The 16,446-nt window shown below is 47.1% G+C and overlaps 1 protein-coding gene across 1 annotated transcript in view; it reads right to left on the bottom strand.

Annotated features, from left to right (window-relative positions):
- Positions 1–16,446, bottom strand: part of SLIT3 (slit guidance ligand 3) — a 609,828-nt gene that overhangs the window by 565,726 nt on the left and 27,656 nt on the right. The window lies entirely within an intron of this gene.

Genomic DNA, 16,446 nt, shown 5'->3' with positions numbered 1-16,446 from the left:
CAGGAGATGAAAAGAGACTGGTTCTGGTGCTATGCTATGAGTAGCTGGATCCACCCATGCCTGATGCCAGAAACCTCTGTATTTTGAGATTATGTGAGCCAATCTATCCCATCTCCCTTATATTTTGTCCGAAATCAGTTTGAGTTGAATTTTCTATCACCTGAAACCAAAGGAATCTTGACCGACTTTGGTACCCACCTAGGTACTTGTCTATTTTCCAGCTAATCTGCAAACTCTCTGAGGGCAAAGACCATATCTCATTTAACTCCATAGCCCAACATAGTAGCACATGTGCCTGACAAGAGTTATCTCATACAACAGGTAAAGACAGCTTCATGGATTAATCCTGCCCCAATTTGTAGGCTGAAGCTCCCGAAAATGGCCCTAAAGAGAAGAATTTGCCATGGAAGAGCTCAAAGCATTATGGTGGCGTTGGTGTCCAGGAGAAGGAGGCACCTTGGATGGTAGAAAACCAGAATTAGAGAAAACCAAAGTCAAGAAAGAACTTGTGAACAATCGTATAAATACTGTGCTCACTAAAGCTATCTACGAAGACGGGATACAAAAAAAAATCTTTTTAAAAAAGGACCATGAATAATATGTTACAGTTTTTAATAATGGAGGCTGAACAATTAATTCCTATTTACCATGTCTCCTTGATCAGAAACTTTTCAAGGTTTTGGCCAAGTTGGAGTTTAGCTTTGCTTCCTGCCAGGACATTTAGGTACTAAAAGGCCATTTTCCCAATGACGGACCCCCACCCATACGTTCACTACTTCTTTGGTTCTCCTACTCAGGTCCTCAAGTTGCCATCCTGTTATTATGCCTCAGAAAGACCTGTGAGTTCTCAAGTTGCATAAAATGAAAAGGGAAACAATTTTCAGATTCTAGCACTCTGTATAAAGAAAAATCAAATTGGAGGAGGGATTATTCTCCTGATTTCAAAAAGTCACACTGAAACAAAAATCAAGTGAGTCCTGGAGCCCCCTCCCTGGGGAACCACCTCCCTTCGTCATCCAGTTTTCCTGTATCTAAAGTAACAATCATTTAGGTTATTACAGAATATTGAGCAGAGTTCCTTGTGCTATACAGTAGGTCCTTGTTGGTTATCTATTTTAAATACAGTAGAGGATATATGTATATGTATAGCTGATTCACTTTGTTATGAAGCAGAAACTAACACACCATTGTAAAGCAATTATACTCCAAAAAAGATGTTAAAAAAATAAATAAATAAATCCAGTAGTGTGAATATGTAAATCCCAAACTCCCAAAAAACGTTAAAAAATACAGTAACAATCAAAGTTGTTTCTTTTTTTTTTTTTAACATCTTTATTGGAGTATAATTGCTTTACAATGGTGTGTTAGTTTCTGCTTTATAACAAAGTGAATCAGTTATATATATAAATATGTTCCCATTTCTCTTCCCTCCTGCGTCTCCCTCCCCCCCACCCTCCCTATCCCACCCCTCTAGGTGGTCACAAAGCACCGAGCTGATCTCCCTGTGCTATGCGGCGGCTTCCCAATAGCTATCTACCTTACCAAAGTTGTTTCTTAACCAGCTTGTGCTGGAGAGAGGCGGCATTTAGACTTCTCAGACTAAGCTGAGGGCTGGTAAAGGACAGCAAGAGTCACACGGGGAAATAATGAAAGCTGTTCACGCAAGGAGTGGACACCAGCACACAGACAGGAATCTGTGTGTGCTCATCATCACCCCGAGTTCCTTCTTACCCCCCATCTCAACTGGGATGGATGTCTGGGGACCGTGACAACTGAGAATATGACAATGCAACCAAGGGTTTAATCACCAGGGCACAGCGTGGTAACTCAGCAGCTTGTGTCAGCGGCTGCGGCACTGATATTTTCAATTAATATTTATTTACGAAGGGGCACAAAGTGTGCCGCTGAAATGCCGAGGACTTGGAGGCATGGGTTCGGGTGGGGACTGTGGGGTTGTCTCAGGCTCAGAGTCAGTGTTTGGGAGGCTGAGCTTCAGAGGGAAGCAGCCATGAGCTTGAATGCTTGCCCTGCCACTTCCTGAGTGACTGATGGGCAGTTCGCTTCATCTCCAAGGCTCAGTTTCTCCAACACCCTCTAACTGATGGCGACAATCCTGACCTCAAGAGTTTTTACGAGGGTTAAATGAGATGACGACGCATACACAGTGCTTATCAGGCACTCGTTAAATAATCGTGGCAGCTACCGTTACTATAATTAGTTGAGTGACAGCACCAAGAGTGGTCCCCTTCTGCTGCCTCTCCGTGCAGTGTGTCTAGGACACCTACTTCCCTGGTATCTGGCTACAGAGAGAGGGTAGGGAGAGAGCTCTGTTGTCTGTCTGCCCCAAACCCCACCACCACCCCTGCCCAACGCGCACACTGCCAGGGAGGCCAGGGAGCATGTGGGTTTTGGGTGACACAGGTCAGGGTTCAAATCTCTGTCCCGCTCCCCACTCCTAGCTGTGTGAATCTGAGTCACTGACTTAAGTTCTCTGAGCTTCCATGCTTTACATAACCCTCTCCTGCTTGCAGACCTTGGTTTGGTGAGGACAGAGCCTGGATTGCCAACCTGCTTGGCTGAAAATGGGAACTAAGGAAACTGACACTGAGAAGAGGTTGCACCACCTCATGTGCCGTCCCTTCCCCAGCCCGGTCATCCCAGGCCAGGCTCCTTAGCCAGATTTCTCAGCCTTCAGCTCTGTCCTTTGAAGAAATCAGTCTACTTTAGCTCAGTATGAGCTCTGAACCATCTGCAGGCACGAATGATCCCATCTGGGGTGATGTTAGACGGGGAAGCCATTACAGCATCTAGATCGGGGGTAGGGTGGGGAAGTGGGGCCGTTTCATCAATAAAACATGTCTACAAACAGTTCCTTTGACACACCTGTCCTCAAGAGGTGGAGTCTCTGCCCCTTTCCGCTGAGCCTGAGCAGGTCTTTGTGACTGCTTGGACAAAAAGGATTCTGGCAGAAGCGATGCTGCAGAACTTCTGAGGCTAGATTAGAAGAGGCAGTAAGTGACCGCCTGGCTGCTTCTCAGAGCACTTGCATTGGAGCCCTGAGCTGCCATGTGAGGTCAGAAGACCTGAAATCCCCAATGGTAAGATCATGTGAGGGAACCAGAGAGAGAGAGAGAGAGAGAGAGAGAGAGAGAGAGAGAGAGAGAGAGAGAGAGAGAGAGAGAGAGAGGCACCTGAGGAGCCCCATCTGGTCCAGCCCTGGCTGTTTGAGTCTTCACAGCCTAGAGGTCAGGCATATGAGTGCAGACGCCTTTGAGATTCCAGCCCCAGCTACCATCTGACTGTGACTTACGAGAAATTCTGAGCCAGATCGCCCAGCTGAACCACTCTTGAATTCCTGCCCACAGAAACCATGAGAGGCAATACTAAAGCGAGTGCATATCTTTAAGCCATTAAGTTTTGGAGTGATTCGTTTTGCAACAATAGAGAGATGGAAGAGAATGGAAGAGAAATATTTAATGTCTGAAGAGTTAATTTACCACGAACAATAGAACTCCATTCATATGACTCTCAATGGCATGTCCTTTCTGAGGCTTGCCTGCCACTCTGGAGACCCTCAGTCCTGTCATTATGGCCAACGATGGCTCAGAGGGGCCAAGGATGGCTCAGAGGGGCACATGTTACGGTAGGGATGAGATGAGAACCGGCCCTTCTCTCAGGCTCTGAGAAGAAGAGACTGCATAATTACGGTTGCCCATCCCTCTAAGTGGGGCTTAGGATGCCATGGGAATCACCATGGTATTATATTAGTGTTCACAAAATGTGGTTGCCATGCACTGAACACTGGGGCAGAGACTGGCAAGTTGTCCACCGCACCATTTTCCTTCTGTCCAGTGCACAGAGATAGACCACATTTCCCAGCTTCCCTTGCAGGGAGGTGCAACCATGTGACTGAGTTTCATCATTATTACATGAGCACAAGTAATATATGCCACCTTCAGGCCTGTTCCATAAAACTTCCTGCCCAATCCTACATGGCAGATAGAAAGAGCCTGACTCCTTGAATGACTGCATGCAACTGAGGTCTTCTTCCCCTGTCTCCCCATTTACCCATATTAGACTCAGACATGTTCCAGAAATAACCCTTAAGTCACTGAAATTGGGGACTATCTGTTATAGCACTCTACAGTGATGAATGCAGTATCTTTGAGTCAGGAGCTTTCTAACCTTTTTCTTTTCCTTCTCTTTGCAATAGTTCTGAAATGTAAGTATTACTAGCTTCCTTCAACAGATAAAAAATACTGAAGATCAGCCTTAAAAAGATATTTGCTGGGCCCAAACTATGCACCAGGCACTGTACCAAAAACTTTATGTTTATTCTCTCTAATCCAGTCAGCAATCGTATGTAGTAGGTACCTTAATTATCCCATTTTTCACATGAGGAAGCACCCTAGCTTAGAAGATTTTATCGGTAAGTCAAATTGCCACAAGGTCATACAAGCAGTAAGTGGCAAGGTTGGGATTTGAACCCAAGCTCTTTGAATGCAGAGGCCATGTTTTTAACCATCACATCATGCTGCCCATCTCCAGCTAGGGTCTAAGCATATTCTACTATATCAGGGTAACCAATGACTGCCAGAAAAATGAATGAATAAATAAATAGAACAGAACAGAATAGAATTTACCATCATACGTCTTAAAGAAAGTGAAGGGATACTCCTAGTGGCTTTGCTGCTCCCCACTCCAGCCAAGTTGGTGCATTTTTTATCCCATCTCCCCTGTGAGATCTGGACCCGTACAAGCGCTGAGCCCCTCTGCAAACTCCAGGGGAAAGTGCTTTCTTGCTGTTTTTGCCCATGTCTGGTTTCTACCATGTTCCTCATCATCTACCACCTCGCTTTCATAAACAGGCATCACCATGGTAAACTCTTGCATTATTTTTCCCCATCACAATCAGTGAATCATACACCAGTGCTGTGACTTGGAGCTCTGCGGTATTTCCACATCTGTTTGACACCTTTGGTGGGGTGGGGAGGAAGTGCAATTCAGAACAACATTGGAAAAAATGAAACAAAAATGTTCCAGGGCGGACCACTGTCCTTATCTTGGCATGTGTATATTCATCCTTCTTTTGATTCATTATCTGGCATCCTTGCAAAAATTTTTTTTGCCGTGGCACATTCAGGAAGGGCAAGGAGCAAAAAACAACCCGCAGTGAGGCAGCATGGGCTTGGAGAAAAGAGCTTCAACTATAAACTCAGAAGATGTGGATCTGAGTCTCCACTTTCTCAATTCTTAGCTATGGGACTTTGAGAAAGTCACTTAACTTTATAGAGCCCCAGTTGTTGGTATTGTTGATGAAACTTTTATAAAGTATGACCCAAAAGACCAGATCCACGGGATTGCTATGAGGCTCAAGAGGTAAAGTATGTGAGGAAGTGCTTTCTAAACAGCACTGGGAGTGGTTAATTTTCACCCACAGCCAACAACTGGTAGGGAGAGGATGCAGAGGATAGATTAGCACTGGCTTCACAAAAGATGTTTATCTGTGATGGTGAAACATAGAGTTAGAGAATACACCATCAGTTCAGATCAGACTTTAAGACCACCTGCCCTCTGTATGACCAGTGTATACAGAGCGCCGCCTTCTGGGTTTCAGGAAAGAAGATAAGGTCTCAACATATGGTGAACTTGTAAGGGCTGCCCTACAACACAGTAGTCCCTAAAGCAGGGGTATACAAGTGGAGATTAGTCGTTGACTCATGTTGAGCATGATGCCTAGGGGGCCCTTGCGACAGGCAGGAGGCTGGATTCACGACCCGTAAAGTCCTGACCATTTTGAGATCTCCAGTTCTCATATCTGGGGTCCCAGGCCAAGTGGGCTGAAAAATTATGGCTTGGTTCTTGCTGTCAGAGAGCTTGCAGTCTAGCTGAGGAGACGGACTAAGATTTACGACATACTTAGAGAACGATGTAAGAACATGCAAAATCAAATGTTGAGAGATGTGGTCTACAGTCGGTGGGGAGTGGGCAGTCAGAGATCTGAGAGAGACGTCACAGCAGGAACTCAGGGAGAAGACCCCCTGGAGCGGATGGGAAGGAAGTGAGGGGGAGGGGTGACAGCAGGGGCCGCGCAGGGGTCACAGAGAAGTGGCGGGTCTGAGGAGGGGCCGGGCGGCAAGCCCCTGAACAAGCCTTCAGAGGGTGTGAAGCGCTCACATGAAGATCGCGTCGCCCGATTTGGGGAATCCCGCTCGGGAAAGGGCAGGAGGGGCCCGAATTAAGATGTCTCTTGCCTAGCCTAACCCCTTGTCTATCACCAGCAAAGAAGAGGTTCCAACCAAACCAGAAGAAGCTGGCAAGGGGGCTGTGGCCTCAGTTGCAATTATTCACCTCTCTCCACGCTGGGAGGCTGACCTGAATGGACCACATTGCAAGGCTGGCTCCTGGGCCCTGTGGTCTTTGAGCTGGGCAGGAGCTGGGAGGAAGGGAGAAGAGGGAGGAAAGGCACTCACTCTCCCGGTTGCCACCCTGAGAGGTCACCCAGGTTAGCCAGTGTCGCCACCCAAGGTCACAGCTCCTCCTCATGACTGACGGCTTCCTGCCCCAGAACACTTGGCCTCCTCTCCTCTCTTCTGGTTTAGGCGACGGTAGCTCCATCGCCTCTAGTCCTGACGCGATTGAGCCCTGGTTCCCTGAGCCACACCCACACCTCTGAAATAGCCCCTTGTAAATCGACCCTCTTCAAATAACCCTAATTTGAGTTTTTCTACCTGTTCTCTATTTCTGACAGATTTACCATTCACTCATTCATTCATTCAACAAACATATCTTGACCATTAAGTTTCAGGTCCTGGACTAAATGCTGGGAACCAAGGGTAAACTGGCATCGTCTGTGTCCTTAAGGAACTCAAGGGTTTAGTGGGGAAGAAATAAACAAAGGATCAAATACCACAGACTGTGGTAAGCATCCTACACTAGGGGCTCACAAACATTTTCTTTAAAGGGCCAGATAATAAATAAGTTAGATTCTGCTGGCCATATTTTCTATTGCAACATTTGACTTTGCTTCCTAGCATGCAAGCGGCCACAGACAATACACAATCTAATGGGTGTGGCCATGCTCCAATAAAACTTTATTTACAAAACAGGATGAAGGTTGGATTTGGCCTGGAGGCTACAGTGTGCAGACTCCTGCTCTAGACTCTAGACTGTGCCAGACAAACACAGGGCGGATAGGGGAGGGTGGGATGCATTGGGAGATTAGGTTTGGCATAAATACACTACCCATGTGTAAAGCAGAGAGCTAGTGGGAACCTGTGGTATAGCACAGGGAGCTCAGCTCGGTGCTCTGTGATGACCTAGATGGGTGGGACTGGGGGGGATGATGGGAAGGAGGCCCAAGAGGGAGGGGATATATGTATACGTACAGCTGATTCACTTCGTTGTACAGTAGAGACTAACACAACACTGTAAAGCAATTATACTCCGATTAAACAAAGAAAAAGCTTATGGGAGAGTATAGAGGAAGGAGTACTGAGTTATCCGGTTTTCAGGGTCAGGAGAGGCTTCTCTGAAAAAGTAACATTTTAATTGAGACCTCAAGAATGACTTGGCCATAGCCAGGTTGGTTGGCATGGGAATATGTGGGAGGGAGAAAAGAGGATTTCAATAAAAGAAACAGCATGTATAAAAACCCAGAGGCATTGCCTCAGGATAACCACGAGCAGATTTGTTTAGCTGTTACTTTTGGCATGTTGCAGGGGAAAGTGGGACATTCCTTCTTTCCCTCCTTCCTTCGTTACTTCCTTCCTCCCCCTCTCTCTCTCCTTCCCTTGCATCCTTCCTTTCTTCCTACAGCATGCCTTTATTAAACACCTACTCTGAGCCTGGCACTGTGCTCATGGCTAGGGTATTGCACAACCCCCGAAAGAGTCCTTTCAGGAACTCTGTGATTCCCGCCATGGCCCCTGCTGTCACTTTTATTCTCTTGGAGAGTGTGGCAGACAACTTCTAGGGCAGCCTCCGGATCCCTGCTCCCTGGTGTCAGCACCTTTGTGTAATCCCCTCTCCTCGAGTGTGGGCAGGGCCTGATGGCTTGCTTCGTGCTGACGTAATACCGCAAAGGGGACAGGAGGTCACTGCTGTGGTTACATTACGTATGACTTGCTAGGGGACCCTTTCCCTTGACACCTGTGATGAAGTGAGCAGCATGTGAGGGAGGCCAGGCAGGCAAGGAACTGAGGGCAGCCTCCACAACAGCCTAGGAGAACCTAACGACAACCGGCAAAAGCCTGAAGCCCACAGTTCCAACGGGCTGCCAGGGGCTGACTTCTGCCAACAACCTCAAGAGTCTGGAAGTGGGTCCATCCCCAGCTGAGCCTTCAGATGAGACGACAGCCCCAAGCAACAGCTGAATTGCAGCTTTGTGAGACCCTGAAGCAGAGGCCCCCGGCTAACTGTGGGGTAATAAATGGGAGTTGTTTAAAGCTGCCAAGTTTGTGGTAAGACTGTTGAGCAGTCAGCGAAAACTAATACAGTGGGACACAGGCAACCACAAATAGACGGCGGAACTACAGGCTACAAGGAAATAACCAGGAAATCATGCCAGGGTGAGGTGACGAGAAGAAAGATGGGGGTGGGAAGAAGCAGGAGCGCTAGCAAAGGTGGCCAGGAGGGGCCTCTGTTAGGGGGAGAGATTTGGTCCAAGACTCAAACAAAAAGGAGGAGCCAGATGAGGGGACGGGCTGAAGGCAGAAATTTCCAAGTGGAGGAACAGAAACACAAAGACTTTCTGAATAGAGAAAGCACTTCAAGGGCCTAAGCAACAGAAAGGAGGTCCAGGTGACTGGATTGGAATGGCCCCAAATGGGACATAGAGGCAGGTGGCACCCAGACTGGGCAGCAGTCACGGGGCAGGCTTCAGGTCTTCAGCAATCAGAACCACGGGGGGCGGGGGGGGGGGGGCGTCAAGCAGCGAAATGACTTAACAACCCTCAGCCTCTTTCCCTGACATCAAACCTGCTCCCTACAACCAGATTAATCTCCCCAAAATGCCAGCTTCTCTCCCAGTGCAAGAGCACAGCAGCTGTTGGGTCTCATTGCTGTTTTCAGCCTGCCTCATTTAATTCTTTTCCTTTGTTTTTATTTTTGTTTTCTAACTTTTATTGGAGTATAGTTGATTGACAATGTTGTGTTAGTTTCTGCTGTACGGCAAAATGAATCAGTTATACATATACATATATCCACTCTTTTTTAGATTCTTTCGCCATATAGGCCATTACAGAGTACTGAGTTCCCTGTGCTATACAGTAGGTCCTTATTAGTTATCTATCCTATATATAGTGGTATGTATATGTCAATTTCAATCTCCCAATTTATCTCTCCCCCTCCCACACACCCCCTCCCCGCCCCACTTTCACCCCGGCAACCATAAGTTTGTTAATTCTTACTTCTTTCACTCCATAGACATTTACTGAGCACTCATCAGATCAGGAACGGTACTAGGCACTCCATCAACACCTACGTCCCTGCTATTTGCTGGCCTCGAAAGCCCTCAACATTCTCCCCTCATCCAAACCCTACTGTTCTGTTATGGGTTGAACTGTGTTCCCCCAAAAGATAACGTTGAAGTCCTAACTCCCGGTACTTGTGAATGATTTTATTTGGAAATAGGGTCTTTGCTGACGTGATCAGGTTATAAGAGGCCATTAGGGTGGGCCCTAGTCCAATATGACTGGAGTCCTTAGAAGATGAAGAGACAGAGACACACAAAGAAGACATGTGATGACAGAGGCAGAGACTGGAGTGATGTAGCTACAAGCCAAGGACCACCAAGGATTGCCAGTCAACACCCAGAGCTGGGAAAAGGCAAGGAAGAACTCTGCCTACAGACTTCAGAGCGAGCACAGCCCTACCAATTCCTCAATCTCAGACTTTCGCCTGCACGACTGTGACAGAATATATTTCTGTCGTTTGAAGCCACCCAGTCTGTGGCATTTTGTTACAGCAGCTCCAGGAAACCGATACACCCTCATTCCAGGCTTGGTGAAGCCTGCCACTCCTGCTCTCTGCAGGGCTCCCAGCCTCTCCATCCTACGCTGATCTGTCCCTGCCCTGAACTTCTGCATCATTTAGTCTCTGCACAATTCATTCTGGTCTTTCATCACATTTCCTTCCACCTCGTATGTTGCTGCCTCTTTCCTGTGTGTTTGCCTCCTCTCCCAAAGGAACACAAAGCTCCGTGGGGGAGCCAAGACCACAGACTCTACTCCGCCCCCCTTCCGCCCCAGACACCTCGAGTGAAATGAGGCCCCTTGGAGACGCTTGGAGAAATGTACACTAGTTTTCTTTGGATCCTGGGGTGAAGAGTTTTCACATTTTACTCATTAGTATTGTCAATGTTTTCCACAGTAAATCTGTATTACTAATACACCCCCTTTTCCCTCTGGAAAAAAAGAAACACTGAAAAAAGTGGTCCAGTTGAAATAAGACTCTCCCCATAGCTAAAGTGACCAGCAGAACTAAAGCCATTCAAGACCCTGGAAATCTGGCCAAAGGAAAACATTCCTTGATGAGTCCAAGGACAGTTCTTAGGAGCTGCTCAGACTGCCCTGTCCTAATGGGTGTCTTTCTTTCTTTGCTCCCTCTCCCAGCCCCAAGGGACCTAATGTCATCCATGCATCTTCCCCGATGGAAGAGAGAAAACAGCATGTGTTCAAGAACTGTCAAATTACCATCCCACCAGGTCACAGACAGCAGTGTGTCCCCGCGGATCAGCCATCACAGAGCCCTTACCTCCTGCCTTACCTCTCCCGACTAGCACAACAGGAGGTATCATTCAATTATTCTGTGACTCTTATACTTCATTCTCATCATAACCACATACAAGTTTAAAAACACAGACAGGCAGTCGGGAGAGAAAGGACTGAATTCGATTTAAAAAACTAGCTTCACACTACCTCAGTTGTTTGGGAACTAAGCCTCCCTGGGCTAAATGTCTGGCTTGGCAACACTCTTGCATATATAATTTTACACCTGCAAAAGTTTGCAGCCAGCGCCGTGCAGACAGCTACCTGCAGGGAGGAGAACGGGCCAGACAGAGGGGCAGCCTGGATGCTCGTATGCAGTGGAGGATGTGGTGGAAGTGAGGGTCTGTGGGAAGGAGGCTCCAGTCTTCCCCTCCTTGAAGCAGGAGACCCCTGTCTTGCTCTGTTCAGCTTCATCCTCCAGCAGGAAGAGGCACACCTGGGGCATATCCAGCTCTTTGCTGGAGAGAGTAGAGTAGAAGTTGCAAATGGATAGCCCACGGGCCAATTCTGGCCCACAGAGTTGTTTAGTCTGGTCCTCAGCATGACTTTAACATTTGTAACTCAACTGCCAATTTGGGAGCACTTCACATACAAATCTGCAATTCTGGTTTATCTCCCCCAAATCAGGTGATGTGACAACCCTGGGCCTTCACGGCCACTGGAAACTGGAGCTAAGAGGCAACAGCCCATTTTGCTCTGGTATTCATCAGTCCCATTCATCTGCTTCCCTCACCTACATCACCTGCCTGTTCCCTACCGGCATGTGAGTTTGAGATCCCTGCTCCACAGCCTAATGCTTAAGAAAGCAGGCCCTGGAATCAAACAGTCTCAGCTCAAATCTTACCAGAGAGCAGTGCGATTTCAGGCAAGCTACTTAACCCACCCCTAAGCTTCTGTTGCCTCATCTGTAAAATGGATATAATACCAGTAGTACCCCACTCCAAGGATGTTGTGGGGATTCAATGAGATGATAAAGTGATTCTACCACAGGGCTGGTGACACAGTAAGTACTCAATAAGTAGCCATTACCACCAATTTGATGATTATTATTCACGCAAAACGTGAGCACAAGTAAGATGTAGAAAGGGCGGGTGGGACCTTGGTGCTTAACTAACCTAGAAGAGGCACCTGGTCTTCCCCTGATTTTCCTAGTCTACCCAGACACATCATCCTTCCCTAAAGCATCTTGAGATCCAAAGCGGATGTCCATATTTCATTTATAGTGGTGAATGTGGACACCAGTTAGAGCCAGAGTGACCATATCGTTTATCACACAAACTTGAATGCTTTTGTGAATCAAAGGGGATGCCATTAACAATAATATCAAGAAAACAGGAAAAAGCTGGGACTATCCTGAACAAATCAACATAAGGTTCATACTCGCTAGAGCCACAAAATACCCATGACAGAGGCGGGAGACAAAGGAAGTGCTCACGAGGGGGCCTGGTTGCCCACCACATTGTTGTTCTGAAGGAGCCCCCCCCCTTCTAGTCCACTTGGGCCACTGACCAAAGTCTATGTTATTTGCACGACGCGTCGTGCTTAAGTGTCATTCTCTGAACGATGCACGTCTCCAAGCCTGACCAGCTACAGAATACACACACGATTCACTTTTAACATAGGTTCAGTAATCGCTTTAAGAAAACAGGAAGGAGCAGCCCAAGGAATGCAATGATTGCTCCACGAATATAAACACGGATTGCATTGGAACAGACTACATACTTTGTATAAACATTAATAAAGTGAGTTCAGGCCGAGCTGTGACTTTAAAGGAAACTCTTCCCCATAAACATGTCCTGCCATGCCCTAATAACTCTTTAATTTGATGCACATTTGGGGAGGATGACGCGAAGTAATCATAGAATAATGTTAAGTTCTGTTGTGAAGCTGGAGTGGTGGCGGGGGTGAGGGGGATTGTGATGCAACCTGGACCTAACGTGCTAAACCAGAGAGTTGGCTCCGTTGCTCATTTCACACATGGAGGGAATTTGCTGAGTGACACGTAGGAAATCAGAGACAGGTCTTTGCAGGTTCAGCACAAGAAAATTCTGGGTGTCATCTGATGGCGCTGTATAAGACTCCTGGCTAGTGGATTTCTGGCCTAACCTCTCTTGCTGAAGACAGCAAAAGTGGCTTCCACTTGTATGTGGACTCTCTACTTCCTAGACGGGGCTCTTCAAATTTCAACTAGACTCTCAGCTCCTTAAGAGCAGAGAACACTTGTTGCACACCTGGGCACCACCCACAGGGCTGACACGGCCCCAGGCCCCTGCGAGAAGGCGGAATGACACACAGTCACTGATGACAACCAGACCAGAAGCTGCAGCACTGGGGCTCACAACCTGGTTCCATAATGTAGTTCCAAATTGGGTAGTTTGGGTAAGCCACTCTTCTCATCTGCAAAATGGGTTAATAGCACTCGCTGAGCCTCAGAGGGCTTTTGAGACAATTAAATGAGGTACTGTAAGAGAGAGGACTTTATAAATTAAAGAAGAGCTGTACAAATGTAGGAAATTATTCTTGCTAGGAAATAACAACAACAACACAGTTTTACCATGCACTGAGATCTTACCATGTATCAGGCACTACTCATCTCCTTTGAGTCCTCACAGCAATCCTATGAGGCAGATACTATCATTAACCCCATTTCACAGGCAACAGGTCCTGAGAGGCTAAGTAACTTGCCCTCAGTTAATGTCTTCTAAGTATTATCTACAGGGTAACAAGACTGGAGGACAGAGCTGGATTGCTGGGGCTCCGTGCTCCTTGTTCCTGTATCTCTCAGGGAATTGAAGGAACGGAATCTGTCTACTTTATTACAAGCAACTAGAGAGCAAGGGCTGGGTGGGAGTCCTGTCCACGACTCCAGAACCCAGCAAAGAACTGAGGAGTTAAGGCTTTCAGATCAAATGGATGCAGTTTCCCCCCTCTCCCAGCCAATCTTAGATGTATACCAACTCTCGGCATCCATTCCCAGCAGCATTTGGCCAAACACAAAGCTGATTTGACTTTCATCCAGATACGTGGCACATGGTCCCTCAATCCATCAAGGTTCTCCATCTCCACCAAGATGAGAGGCCTCAGCCCTGTAGCTGGCTGCCTGGAAGTGTAGCCCAAATAGCCAATCCATCCAGGAAGGTCCCCCTCACCCACCAGGCTCGTTCCAAGCACCGTGCCTTTGCTCAGGGAAGTCTCCCATCCATCATGCCCTCTCCCATGAGCCAGAATGAACTGCAGCCGTTGGAAGCTTGACTGTGGAGAGAGGACCTACTTTAGTAGCATGCTGAAGAGGAGCTGGAAAGGAAGGGAATGTCTTTACAGTGAGACACTGGGTCCTGGATGGGCCCACCAACGCCCATGCGGGCAGGAGCCACTCACCCCCATCTGGTGCTGATAAAATGCCAAGGGGCAGGAATTAGGCAGGGATTGAGAAGGGCCGATCTGATCCTCCAACCAGTCCTGCACATCCAGGCCCAAGGAAGGCAAACCTCCCTTTCATCATTCGTGAAACCATATCTTGCTTATTATTATGACAATTTAAAAAACTTCTCTGATTATTCCTTTGAGAATCCAATTTGTTTCCTTTGTAAAGAGGAAACAATCCTCTTCTCAGTTTGGGAGGTGGGGACATTCCATTTATCTTCGGGGAAAATCTGTTTCCTATTACAAATCATGCTCTTTAGGTCTCTTTGCGAAGAATAAATCCCTCCACTTTATGTAGAAAAAAAATTCTCTCTTCACTCTCCTACAAACATCCAGGAAGGGAGGCTCCTGCCCTCTTCTTGGCCATTGTGACAATGACTGCATTTCCACCCCTTGCTTTCAGAAACTTTTTACTCATGCTCTGAAAATCAGCGGTATCCCTGAGTCATCGAGCGTACCTGGGAAAGCTTACCATGGAGTCATTCATTCAGTCATTATTTGCAGATGGAGACAGAGTCAGGACTGAGCGAGATCCTGGGGAGGCACAGGCTATAATCAATCTGTAACCCTCCACGTCCCTGCCCTCTAGGACAGATGTCCCACAGGCCAAATGGAGCCTTCAACCTGTTTTTGTTATGGCCCATGAGCTAAGAATGGCTTTTATATTTTTAAATAGTTGGAAAAAATCAAAAGAAGAATAATATTTCATGACATAAAAATTATATGAAATTCAAATTTCAGAACCCATAAATATAGTTTTCCTGGAACACAGCCTGCTCATCTGTTTATAGATGGTCTATGGCTGTTCTCGCACTATACGGACAGTTGAGTATAGTTGCAGCTGGGACCGTATGGTCCCCAGAGCCTAAATATTTACTATGTGGTCTTTTACAGAAAATGTTTGCTGACCTCTGATCTAGGAACTTGTATAGTCCAGTAGGGTCGAAAACAAGGAAATGGCAGTGTTATGACTGAATGTTTGTGCCCCTCAAAAAAAATTTCATACGTTGAAGCCCTAGCCCCCAGTGTGATGGTATTTGCAGGTGGGGCATTTGGGAGGTAAATAGGTTTAGATGAGGTCACACAGGTAGAGCCCCATGATGGGATTAGTGCCCTTAGAAGAAGAGGAAGAGGGACTTACCTGGTGGCACAGTGGTTAAGAAACCGCCTGCCAATGCAGGGGATGTGGGTTCGATCCCTTGGCTGGGAAGATCCCACGTGCCACGGAACAACTAAGCCCGTGAGCCACAACTACTGAAGCCCGTGCACCTAGAGTCTGTGCTCCACAACAAGAGAAGCCACTGCAATGAAAACCCGCGCACCGCTATGAAGAGTAGTCCCCCCTCGCCACAACTAGAGAAAGCCCGGGCACAGCAACGAAGACCCTACACAGCCAAAAAAAAAAAAAAAGAAGAAAAGGAAGAGACACCAGAGCACCCTCTCCACTATGGGAGGACATAGAGAGAAGGTGTCCATCTGCAAGCCAGGAAGAGAGCCCTCACCACGCTGGCTTTGATCTTGGATTTCTAGCCTCCACAACTACGAGAAATCAATGCTGTTTAAAGCACCCAGTCTGTGGTATTTTGTTATAGCAGCCCGAACTCAGACAGACAGGAATCACAATAACAAGAATAAAAACCACAAAATATTAACACAGAAGGTGATGCATAATCGTTCAGTGTGGGCACTGGGATCATACTGACACTTACTCTGCACTTGGTACACTGACCTAGCAACACGGCTCTGGAGAAGTAACTTAAACTGTCTGTGCCTCCACTTCCTTGTCTGTAGAATGGAGCTAATCACAGTGTCCTCCTCCTTGGGTTGGGTTGAGAATTAAGCAAGTTTATTCATGTCAAGAGGCTAGAACAATGTCTAGCCCAGAGGTGCTCAATATCTCTTTGCTCTTATTATTACCAGTTCCGTGTCTTACACAACGCCAGGGGGAGTTGTTCAAGACCATACAGTTAGAATGGCACCCCTGGAACATATAATGTGCACAGTGACCCAAGAGTTCAGCAACATGGTTGCCCTGATTATAGCTAATAGTATAACGATGGCTGCACAGAGTTGGGAGAAAGAGGGGCAGCAAATACTCCATTCCAGACGGAGGAGGCAGGTCCCATGTATTTTTACTGCCACATCATTCACTCTTCCATTACGAAAGACACCCAAGATGTCAATGTCAAATGAGCTGCAGAGGCCTCCAGCCCAGACTCTCAACCTCTATGCCTGTCTTTCTCCCAGCCCACAG

This window comes from Delphinus delphis, chromosome 3 (genome assembly GCF_949987515.2).
Source record: "Delphinus delphis chromosome 3, mDelDel1.2, whole genome shotgun sequence".
NCBI lineage: Eukaryota > Metazoa > Chordata > Mammalia > Artiodactyla > Delphinidae > Delphinus > Delphinus delphis.
This window is presented reverse-complemented; position numbering and strand designations above follow the sequence as displayed.